The sequence below is a fragment of the Gymnodraco acuticeps genome, unplaced genomic scaffold (genome assembly GCF_902827175.1).
Source record: "Gymnodraco acuticeps unplaced genomic scaffold, fGymAcu1.1, whole genome shotgun sequence".
NCBI classification, from domain to species: domain Eukaryota; kingdom Metazoa; phylum Chordata; class Actinopteri; order Perciformes; family Bathydraconidae; genus Gymnodraco; species Gymnodraco acuticeps.
Window position 1 is genome coordinate 40,001 of NW_022990137.1, and position 12,242 is coordinate 52,242.

Here is a 12,242-nt window from a genome sequence, read left to right on the forward strand (position 1 = left end):
AACCTTTTCAAATCTTTTTTTTGTGACATGAAGAGAGTTGTTCTTCTTTAGCGGATGACACTTACGTAATCACCTCAATCATATCTTTGACCGTTTTATTCTGCTAAATTGATTCCAATATTTCAGCAATGAACTAAAGTTGAACGATCTGTACTTTGTTCCATCTTTTTTCAAGACTTATTGTTTGTTTAGACGTACAAGATGAGCGTTTATGTAATCCAATGCAACATCCTTTCAGCTGTGCCAATTTCCGTGATGAATATATTGTTTTTAGCCAAGAAAATGTTTCAGTGATTTTGATTTCACGCTTCTTGTGGTGAGACAACAGAGTAGGGACAAAATCAATAGTATCACATTCAGTAAAAGCCAATGCAACCATACGAAACTAAACTAATAAAACGCAAAACTAGCAAACTCCAATGTTGTTCTTACACGACAACATTTCATATTTTGTTACATGAAATTGTGTCAAATCGTTTCTAGTTAAGTGTGCAGTACAATGAACTATAAGACATTATATCATTCAATCTGCTCGTGCTCGAATACTGATGTACAAATCACCTGAGTTTTGGTGTTATTTTTTATTACCAATGAGTGACTTTCAGATACGACCTTATAAAAGGAGTAAGAGGTGTTTCATTTGCAACATTTTTTCCCTGTGCTGCTTGCTTGAGTGCAACACATATCCGTGTGTGTGTGTGTGTGTGTGTGTGTGTGTGTGTGTGTGTGTGTGTGTGTGTGTGTGTGTGTGTGTGTGTGTGTGGGCTCAAGGTCTCCAGAGTGGTGACATTCAGAGACATTGGAAGGCGAGCCATGCCATGCCGAGCTAACACCCTGACATTGTCCTGACATTTCCCTCCTGCTGGCTCCCACTCGCCTGCCCGCTTAGCCTCTGTGCGTGTGTGTCATGAGTTAGTGAGTGTGTGTGTGTGTGTGTGTGTGTGTGTGTGTGTGCGTGTGTGTGTGTCATGAGTTAGTGAGTGTGTGTGTGTGTGTGTGAGATTTCAAACTCGCTGCCAGCCTCATAGATTCAAAGGAGAGGGCTCAGCAGTTCACTAATGGGGTCTGGAAAGAAAAAGCATGGAGTCATTCACTGCAGCAAGACTGTGTGTGTTCAAACTGTACATGTATAGAATATCTGTGTGTGTGTGTGTGTGTGTGTGTGTGTGTGTGTGTGTGTGTGTGTGTGTGTGTGTGTGTGTGTGTGTGTGTGTGTGTGTGTGTGTGTGTGTGTTAGTGTGTGTGCCATGGCAGCAACTTTTACACTTTACAAACTAATGCATATTTTCAAAGCTGCGACATAGAGGTTTTTCTTTAAAATAAATAGAATCAAAATGAATGCCGATGTCTGCAAGATCTCAGTTCAAGTTAATGTATTCGAATAAACATCAGTGCCATTTGTTTCTGAAAGCAAACACATATAATCATAAACCCTTTATCATTTTAGTGTCTCTCATTTAGTAATGAAGCTCAGTTTTGAAGGTTTTTATGAGGAGATTCGACACACGTTTCCCTTTGCTCCCATATTTAGACTGCTGATCTTAAAGATTGTGTTTTTTTGCATCTACAATGATGGAAATGGACGATTTTCGCTTCACAACTGGAAGCATGCTAGTTGCCGTCTATTGGAGGTATTACACTGTCAAATGATAGAGATATAAGAACATTTTATTTCTTGAACATGCATACATCAACACAATCTAAATGTTTAAAATCAAAGACATAACAAACACTACAAAATGATATGAATATGAATCAAGAGTTAAGGGGCCTTTAGAATCAACATATGTATCTTAACAGTGTACACTCACTGCTGTTACTAAAGTATTGGTATCACTGCTTCTAAAATTGTATTAGTATTGAGGGACAATGTCCATCTGTACATTAATCATCCATTCCTTCACTCTGATGTAAGATAAAGCAACTCATCAGAACTGATTAGTGATTCAAATGAGACATGACGTCTAGAAAGAGCCCAACACTTGTTCTGAGACACTGGTTTAAATGTTCTGCCAGGAAACGAAATGATCCGTCCACACAGTCGAGCAGCTGTAGGGATTTACTTTAAGACTTGGAGCAGTCATGACAGTCTCTCAGTTTCAATGGACTCCACTTGGTGGTCCAGTACTCTGTAACTCTCCGTGCCGTGGGGAAATGATGGGGTAGAGGGAAGGAAGAGGCTTAGAGAGCTTAGAGAGTGCTTCAACACATTGTAGGGGCGGTGGTGGTGAAGTCGATAGGGACTTGGCTTGGCAACTGGAAGGTCACCAGTTTAAGTCCCGGCAAGACCAAGTGCTATCGAGGTGTCCCTGAGCAAGGCACCGTTCCCCACACTGCTCCCCGGGCGCCGTTCAAAATGGCAGCACACTGCTCCTAACACTAGGATGGGTCAAATGCAGAGAAACAATTTCCCCACGAGGGATTAGTAAAAGTCCATCTTATCTTAGATACACTGAGCAGGCAGCCAGGGTCGGAGGGTCTCGGTAAACCCTTAACACGCCCGGAAGTAGTTGACTCACGGAGGCTGGGATTTCAGTTGAGGGTTGAAGGAGCGAGTCCTAAGACCCGGAAGTGAGTTAGCATTTTACCACTACCGGTTCCTTCGTCTCAGAGTCGATGGGATTTCTCCATAGGATTCTGGAAAATAGCTCGAAATAAGGTCTCGAACCCGTTTGATAAATGCACGTTTTGTTCAGCCGGATAATCTCTACATGTCTACCCTACTTTTATAATTTTCCAATCATAAATCTAATCACCAGAAGCAAAATGCTAACGTTATGCTATTAAGGAACTATAGCCGAGTACAGCAGGGTCGCACGACTTCATGGTCATGCCAACTTAAGGCAAGTTTATTTGAATCAAGGGAAATTCCTTCACTGTACAAAACATAGCGACTCGGAGCCGTAACCGTAGCAGATCCAGAGATCCAGACTCATCATGCACGAGTCAACAGCAGACTCAGATTCGGGGAGCGGACTGAATGAGTGGATTACTCCACACACACAGTGCGAAACAGCAAACGGTGACAGACTCGTCATGGTTTTCAGACTCAATGAGTGTCAGCTCTGTTTGTGATAACGTAGATGCATACTGTGCACAGGTAATTTGACTTCACCCAGTCAAGTGTAAGAAGCCAAATACTGCAATAAACAAGCATTAACGTTGTTAGATCATGTTTGTGTAGCGGAGGTTAATGTAACGTTAGTTTAATATTCTCGTGAAATGCAAATCTCAAGTGACAAATTCAAAATACAAAATACACAGGGCCGTCCCTGGCCAACTTGAGGCAAAGTTAGATGATGATGCCCTCTGTTTCGCGAGCGTCGACGGGGACGGGGACGGTGCTACTGGAGCCTCGCAGCGGCGCCACACTAATTGCGCCGCATAAACGCAAAGGTGTGCCACATTTGCGGCTCGGTTGAGACTCCTTCCACAAGATGAGGCCCCCTCCGCGAGGTGAGGCCCCCTCCACAAGATGAGGCCCCCTCCGCAAGATGAGGCCCCCTCCACAAGATGAGGCCCCCTCCGCGAGGTGAGGCCCCCTCCACAAGATGAGGCGCCCTCCACAAGATGAGGCCTCCTCCGCGAGGTGAGGCCCCACGCAGTCGGCGTGATCTTCCTGTAGGGAGGGACGGCCCTGCAAATACACAAATAGTGGATTGCCGCCGTCACTAGTAGCTCTGAAATTTGAATTTATTTGAAGTTGGAGACTATGTGCTCCTGTTTCACCGGTAGGATTTCTACGCTCTTGGTGACTCATATGACTCAAATGACTCGTATGATCCGGATCTCTTCAATGACTCACTCAGAAGACCTTGAGTCCGTAAAAGGATCCAGATTTGCCATCTCTAGTTTCCGGCCTCGACCCACCAACTGAGTGGTTCCTTAGTGAATACATTTCTGCTGCAGGGCATGGGGAAAAGCATGTTGTCAACAGTAGAAAATCAGATGTGGTGCAGTTATACCCTGACCTAACAGTGCTATAGTTGCTGGAAGAAAAACATCATGAAATAGTTACAGAATAGTTTCATACTTTATCACCACATGCCTGCTCACCTCACTGGCTCTGCAACAAATCACTGAATTATTTAAACCTCTCCAGCGTTAATTATGCATAAGTACATTTATGGTGTTCCAGTGGGGGCAACTGCAGGAGGATTTGTGTAACTGGTGTTGAGAAGGTTAGTGTTAACAATGCAGAGAGTCCATTTCAACCTTCAAAGAAACTCATCCTTTTACTTTACTTTGAAAAACTGTGTGCAGGTTGCTGACTTTGCTCTGTTCTCTGCAGCAGAATTGATGTACATTGTGGTGGTGTTTGCTGATATTCTTTTGTGTGTGTAGTTTTGAAGTGTTAAAGGTCTTAAAAAGTGATGTAAAAGTTGTGAAAGCACCATATTAAAGCTTACAACTATGAATATTAGAGAGATTATGGCAGATTCTGGCTTGATCTCTTCAATAAATGTTCTAATTGCAATTTTGTCTCAGTGTACAGGACCTTTACCCGCCTTAAGCGCTAAAGGTCAGCCATCCCATCAGCGTATTGTCGCTAATTGTGATATTAATTAATTGGAAATCCTGCTTTTAGGTAGTGTTTGAATCGTAGTGTAGACAAATGTCAGGTTAATCAGTGCTGAGATGTAAGAGGGGTTGAATAAGGATCAAAATGAAATGCGCTGCTGTTAGCGGGCTAATACCACACAAGCTAATATTTAAGCCGGATAATTCTACATTAGCATAAAACGATGAGAGACGTTTGCTTTAACTGATCTGTTGATCTGCATCTAGTGTCTGTCTCATTTTCATTAAACTTGGATTAGTGATGTACGCCTGATAAAATGTATCAAAGTAGGCTTTTAAGAATCACTTCTGAGCATTTTCTTTTTTCTATATTTTCTTTTTTTCTCAGTGCTATTTGAACCAATTTTAGCTTCTTCCATTGTTCTTTCTCTGCACTTTAAGCTGCATCAACACATATGTTAACATCGATCTTCTAAATGTATCTAAACACAAAACAACTTCTGATTTCCTGGATGCTTTGTACAGCAGGGGGCTTTATCCCCTAATCACTAAGCCCAGTAGAATAACATCAACTTGTGCAACATTGATTGACAATATCTTTACAAATGTCATGGAAAACAGTGCTAAGAGTGGGCTAATAATACATGACATAAGCGACCATTTACCTGTATTTGTAGCATATGATTGGCAATTAAAGAAAAAGAAGGAAGAGAGTCGCAGTAGATATGTCAGGGTAAGGACTGCTGAAGCAAAAGACAAATTTAGGAGTGACCTCTTAAAGGAAGAGTGGAGAGGGGTTTATGTAGAAGATGTAAATGCTGCATATGAGTCCTTCCTAACAATCTACATATCACTGTATGACAAACATTGTCCCACTGTACTCCGTACATATAAAGGTACTTATCATCAAAAGCCTTGGATAACCAAGGGCTTACAAAATGCTTGCAAGAAGAAAAATAACCTTTATAAAGACTTCATAAAATTTAGGACAAAGGCAATTGAAAAGCAATACAAGGCATATAAAAATAAGTTGACAGTTATAATGAGACAAGCAAAAAGAGAGTATTATAATAATATGTTAAAAGAAAAGAAAAATGATATCAAGGGCACATGGAACATCTTAAATAATGTTATTGGAAATACATCTGTATCCACTGGCCTGCCCAGTCACTTCATTGATGACACAAATAAGGTTGTAAAAAACATGAATGAAGTGGTTCATGAATTCAACTCTTTTTTTGTAAATGTCGGTCCTAATCTTGCAAAGACTATTCCAAAACAACACGATGGGCAAAAAGAGGATGGCGGAATTGGGGGAAGTAAAGTGTTGCAGTCAATGGTTCTGGGAGAGATAAACGAAATTGAAATTAGATCCATTGTAGACAAATGCAAAAATAAGACTTCGACAGATAGTGATGGGATCGACATGACTATAGTGAAAACGACTATTGACTGCATAATTAAACCGCTAAGCTACATTTTTAATCTTTCATTTCAGACAGGTATTTTCCCAGATAGCATGAAAATAGCTAAAGTTATCCCACTTTTTAAAACAGGGGACAAAAGCCAATTTACCAACTACAGACCAGTGTCCTTGCTTTCACAATTTTCAAAGGTCCTTGAGAAATTGTTTGTCCAAAAATGTGATAGTTTTATTGAAATAAATGAGTTATTGAGTCAGTATGGATTTAGGAAAAATCGATCTACAGCTTTAGCTTTAATGAAAATAACAGAAGAAATTACAACAGCTATAGAAAGAAAGAAATACACAATAGGTGTATTTATTGACACCATAGACCATTACCTATTAATTTCGAAATGACATAGATACGGAGTGAGAGGAGTAGTTCTAGATTGGTTAAAAAGTTATTTAGATAATAGACAACAATATGTAGAATTTGCTGGTAGTACATCGGAGTGTATGAACATAGAATGTGGTGTCCCGCAGGGCTCGGTTTTAGGGCCTAAACTTTTTATTTTGTACATCAATGACATATGTGAAACGTCAACATTATTGCAATTTGTGTTGTTTGCAGACGACACAAATTTATTTTGTTCAGGAGATGACTTAAACATTTTAGCAAAGTGTATTGGACATGAAATGGTCAAACTTAAAAGATGGTTTGGTGAAAATAAGTTAACCCTAAATTTGAATAAAACGAAGTTTATGGTTTTTGCTAATAGAAAAAAAGATGAAAACATTTCACTGTCCATTGATGGAGTTTTTATTGAAAGGGTTTCTGAATTTCGATTCTTAGGTGTGACGCTGGATGAAAACCTGACATGGAAATCACACATAGCACATGTTAAAACCAAAGTGTCTAGGAATATTTCTGTTCTAAACAAGGCAAAGTATTTGCTAGATTACAAGGCATTGAGGATGTTGTACTGTTCACTCATTTTGCCATTTTTCATTTATTGTATAGAAGTGTGGGGCAACACGTATATGAGCAACATAAAGGCATTGTCAATATTACAGAAAAGGGCAGTACGAATAATTCATAAAGCTGACTCAAGAGAACACACCAACAGACTGTTTTTTAAGTCAGGACTCTTGAAACTCAAAGACAGCTGAGCTGCAGACATTATCAGTAATGCACAAAGCAGAATGTTACCAGCATGTTTACAACAGTTGTTTGTTTTTGGATCAGACAAGGAAGACCACAGAAGGAAATTACATTTGAAGCATCCATATGCAAGGACTACTCTTAAACAAATGTGTATTTCGGTAGTTGGTGTACAATTGTGGAATTCTCAACACAAGGATCTAAAGAATTGTAAATGTATTTTTCAGTTAAAGAAGTTGTATAAATTAAGAAAGATGGGACTATATGAAGCAGAATGTGAATAAGTCTATGTACTCTGGTCCTTCATGTTTTTGATGTCTTTGATGTGATGTCTCCTCTGTATTTGCGGGTCCCATTGCCATTGTTATTGTTGTTATTGTTATTATCATCATGTGTCGCTTTCCACCTTCTTCTCCAGTAGGACTCAGATGAGGGTGTTGCACTTTTATTTTCCTTATACATGTGATGTTTTGGTGTTTTGTTTCTTTCCGTTAACCGTCAAGTGGGAAATAAGTATTTTTTTTGGTGTGTTTCTCTTAGTATCCTAAGATACTGTTGTGTTTGGCTGTGAAAAAAAAAATTATTATTATGAAGGGCAGACCATCTATTTGTATTCATTTGTTTTTTTTAGAAAGGGGCAGGTCACATAAGATTGTATTCTTCTCCCTGCTCCTTTTCGCTCAATGGTAGAGTCATGTTTTGTGGCAATTATTGTACATTTGGTTTTGCGTAGCATGAGCGGGACAAATAAAAATGAAATTAAATATGTGGGCCTCTTGTGTGCGGTGAAACAAGCTGTAAACAAAACATTGACATATTTCCATTTCACAGGAAATGCACACACTGTTTCTATGTCACACACAGAGACAACATTAGCATTCATCTGGAGTTGTGTTTTTCCTCCAATGCTCTGATACACTGTATTATCGCCCTGTTGCAGTTTCTACAAACTCCTGAGGGAAATCTCCGGCTCTTTAGCTGCTAAATGGTCCAATATGTTCACCAGCTTGTTGCTCACTTTGCTTGTGGTTGCCTTCTGTCTCAAGGTTGATAGGAGTGACCTATAACAGCAACGTGTTAGGCCATTAAAAAACAAACAATTAGCTGAAATTATCTAAAACTCTAAGAGAAACTGCAAAGTCGATGTAAAAATAATGACACGTAGTCATCGCATCAATTGTTGAGGAAATGAAGATCTCACTTTTTTTGCCATTTTTGTTGAGAAAACTGGGCTTATTTCGAAAGAGTTGTTAAAAAGACATAAAACAGTGTTTCAGTGAAATGGTTAGACTGTTTCATTCAGACGGGCAGCATGAGGACACTATTCAGTTTCCTCAACATTAAACGTGTTCGAGATGATCAAATATAAATATTTACCTGAATTTAAACATATCAAGTCTTCTTTTAAAAGAAAAACGTGTCATGAGCGGCTTCAAATTGTGTTTAAAAGTTAAAGATCCTTTGTTATTGGGTTTCTACTTTGTTGAGATTACAAAAACCTAGTGATTCAATATATCATTAAAAAACAGCTTTTTAGAAATGAGAACCTCTAGACCAGGGGTGCCGACACTTTTTCAGCTTGGGAGCTACTTTTAAAATGACCAAGCCCAAAAGATCTACCTACAGCGCCTCCCCTGCCCAATCTGTGTCGCGAGCACGCGGGGGGGTGCTAGTGGACTAAGCTGCGGATACATTTGCGCTTCAGATGAGGAGGTGAGGCCCCCTCAGAACTGCATGAACCCGTATGGCACAATACAACTCAGATTGGCTTACCTGTACGTCCATTTTTTTCATTTTTTTTTTTTTTCAATGCCATGTGATCTACCCACACTACCTTCGTTCAATCGACGTATTGGACACCCCTGCTCTAGAATTTTTTTTATTTTTGCACCTTCATTGAGGAGGTGGAGGATCATGTGCCTTTTTTCACTGCAAAGGTTTTGACTTGACATAGGTATGCTATGAAAAGCAAGAGAGAGAGAACAACACCACTGCTCCTACTAGTCTCCTGGATGAGTTAAAAGCAGAGAACACATGTCACTGTGTGCTCTGCATGTGTGACCATCAAAGAGGGGTTCATCCCTCCCATTCTATTTTCTGTGTACCTGAAACTGAAGCACCCAAGTATAATTCATCATTGATTTTAATATGCAACAGGGACACAGCAGGGGTCTCCAGGGGGGCCATTTGGGTGTTTTTGATAACCTCTCACCGTCAAAATGGCCATTCTAATAGCCAGAAAATCAATGCAGACGGGGGGGATCTGTGCACGTCTGAAAGCCAGAGACAATAAAAGAGCTGAGCGCGGCTCTCATGTCACACCGCCGTCATTATATTCTCCTCTTCCTGCATCCATCACTTCCCCACCTGTCCTCCGTCAGTGTCTCTGGGTTTATTCACGTCTCATCTGAGGGAAGTCGCTGCTCGGCTAATGATGCTTCTCCTCTCGCTGACCTTTTCCCGCCGCAGAATGAGCGACCAGATGGCGTTTGAGCAGAGATGTCGGCTTTTCAGAACACCGTGTTTTTATTCATTCACACACACACACACACACACACACACACACACACACACACACACACACACACCACACACACACACACACACACACACACACACACACACACACACACACACACACACACACACACCCACACACACACACACACACACACACACACACACACACACACAGTATAGGAGGGACAGATGACCCTTCAGAGAGAAGGTTCACCCGGTCAGAGGTCATGGGTGAAGTCATACATCTCAAGGTTCAAGGTTCTTTATTTAGTCATACGAACATAGCTACAGTGCAGTTATGCCGATGAAATTCTTAGGTCACAGGCTTCTCCAACAGAGCAACACAAAACACAGATAAACAGAAAATATAGTGCAAGTAAATAGTAATACAAAAAGAAAATTGTTTAAAAAGTGAAATAGTGCAATACGAGTCATATATGCAAGTTATTGAAATATGATCTATAGGTAAATAGATAAATAATTTAAAAATAATTTTTAAATAGCAGCCATGTGAATATTAAGGATGTAACCTTCTTTTTAGCAATATTTCTCCGAGAATTTTATGTAAAAATCTATTTAATCTCCTCAGAAGGATGTTTGAGCTCAAGTGGATTTAAAACTTCTTAATGGGATTGTGACGTAAGATCTTTTTTATTCGGGGCTGCAGTTCAGCCTCTGTGTCACTAATAGATGCCAATTTAATGTTGGCCTCCTGTGGTTGAAGAGAACAGAAGATCCCTCCTGTCATAAAATGCACTATGACAGTTGTTTTATTACATTACTAACCAGAAACCTAATTCAAAAGTGATTTAAGAAATGTGTCTTTTATATGAATGTAGTTCATTTGCTTCTTACTCATAAATGTGTCTGTCTGTCTGTGTGTGTGTCTGTCTGTCTGTCTGTGTGTGTCTGTCTGTCTGTCTGTCTGTCTGTCTGTGTGTCTGTCTGTCTGTCTGTCTGTCTGTCTGTCTGTCTGTCTGTCTGTCTGTCTGTCTGTCTGTCTGTCTGTGTGTGTGTGTGTGTGTATGTCTGTCTGTCTGTCTGTGTGTGTGTGTGTCTGTCTGTCTGTGTGTGTGTGTCTGTGTGTGTGTGTGTGTGCGTCTGTGTCAACACATTCAACATTGGCAGTCTCTCTTCAAGGTTAACATATCATTGTTTTTATTAATTATTCAAGAGCAAATGACATTCAGTATTTCCTAAAACCTCAGAAAGGTTAGAATTTAGACATTATGCTTAGTTTCTCATTCAATCAACAAACAAAGGAAAATAAAAACATTGTACAAGTAGAAAATGTTACCACATGATATCATTTTGTTTTTAGATTTATTTATATCTTTATAAGAGGGTTATACATCACAGGCAGTCAGTGTTTGCAATGCACAAAGGAGGTGGAATTAATTCGTTTTATTACATGGCTTAGTTAAATACTCGATTCTGATTAGTCAATTCAGAACACGTGACACGTTGTTAATCGAGTAGTACAGACCGCTGTCAAGGATTTATTGACCGTTGTTAAGGACGCTCACATCTGCAGAAAGAAGTTCGGTCGATAACTGTATAGTTTGGCCGAAAAGCTTTTCAAACTGTTTGCTTGTCTTTAGTTTTCCGTTGTCTACCGTCTGAGAGCAACAGCAGGGGCGGTTCTAGGGGGGGGCAGGGGGGGGCCAGTGCCCCCTAACACTGACCTCTGACCCCCCTGTGGCCCCCCTAACAATTTTTTTAATGTATATTTTCTGGTACTCGGTTTGCCAAAAACCGCAGGATTTTGTTGCTGTAATGTGAGATTGTGCAGACACCCTTATGTAAAGTAGAGATGTAACTGTTCATTGCCTTTATTTTTATATAAATATGGTGTTAGTGCAAACATTGCACTATAACTTAAGCTGAAGCTAACAGTAATAACTATAAGATCTATCTGAAATAAATAAGTGTACTGAAACAAATACCAATAACTGTATTGCATTGTTTTCTTATGCGCAATTACCATACTGTCTAGTTCTCTTTTTCGTCCTGCATTTATTGTGCCCCCCTCAGAAAATAACTGGCCCCCCAGTGGCCCCCCCAGTCAAATTGGTCTAGAACCGCCACTGGAGCACAGTAATTTGGATGAATCGTTAGTGGCTGATGAATCCCCAGCGAAGAAAAGAAAAAGACAAGAGGGACAAGAAAACAGCGGAGAAGTAACGGGGCGGAAACCCTCAACACGGAGCTGCGATCCTTTTTACGCAACGGACGGTCTAATCTATAAAAGCATTTCAATTAATATTGGGAGTCATGGCGTTACTTTGTTGAAAATGTGGCCTTGTAATAAGCGGGATAATGTGCATTCCTTACTTATCAATTAACTTCAAAGCTTTTAAAGATCTCCGGTATGTTTGTGTGTAAAGGAGAAAATAAATCCCGTTAAGCCAGAAACCGAGCAGCGAAACCTTGAGCGGAGCGTCGCTGGTCGCTGGCCCTCTAAATGGCATTTTAGCTCTAAAGAGGATTAGGTGAGATTAGTTATAATACCTGTGACAGTACGTTTTAGGCCACTAAAAGGTGAGGATACATTAGAGTTGGGATCTCTTCCTATGTTGTCTTAATCTTTTTTTTAAAGCTCTGAACATCTAACAAATGAATGTCCCGATTTAG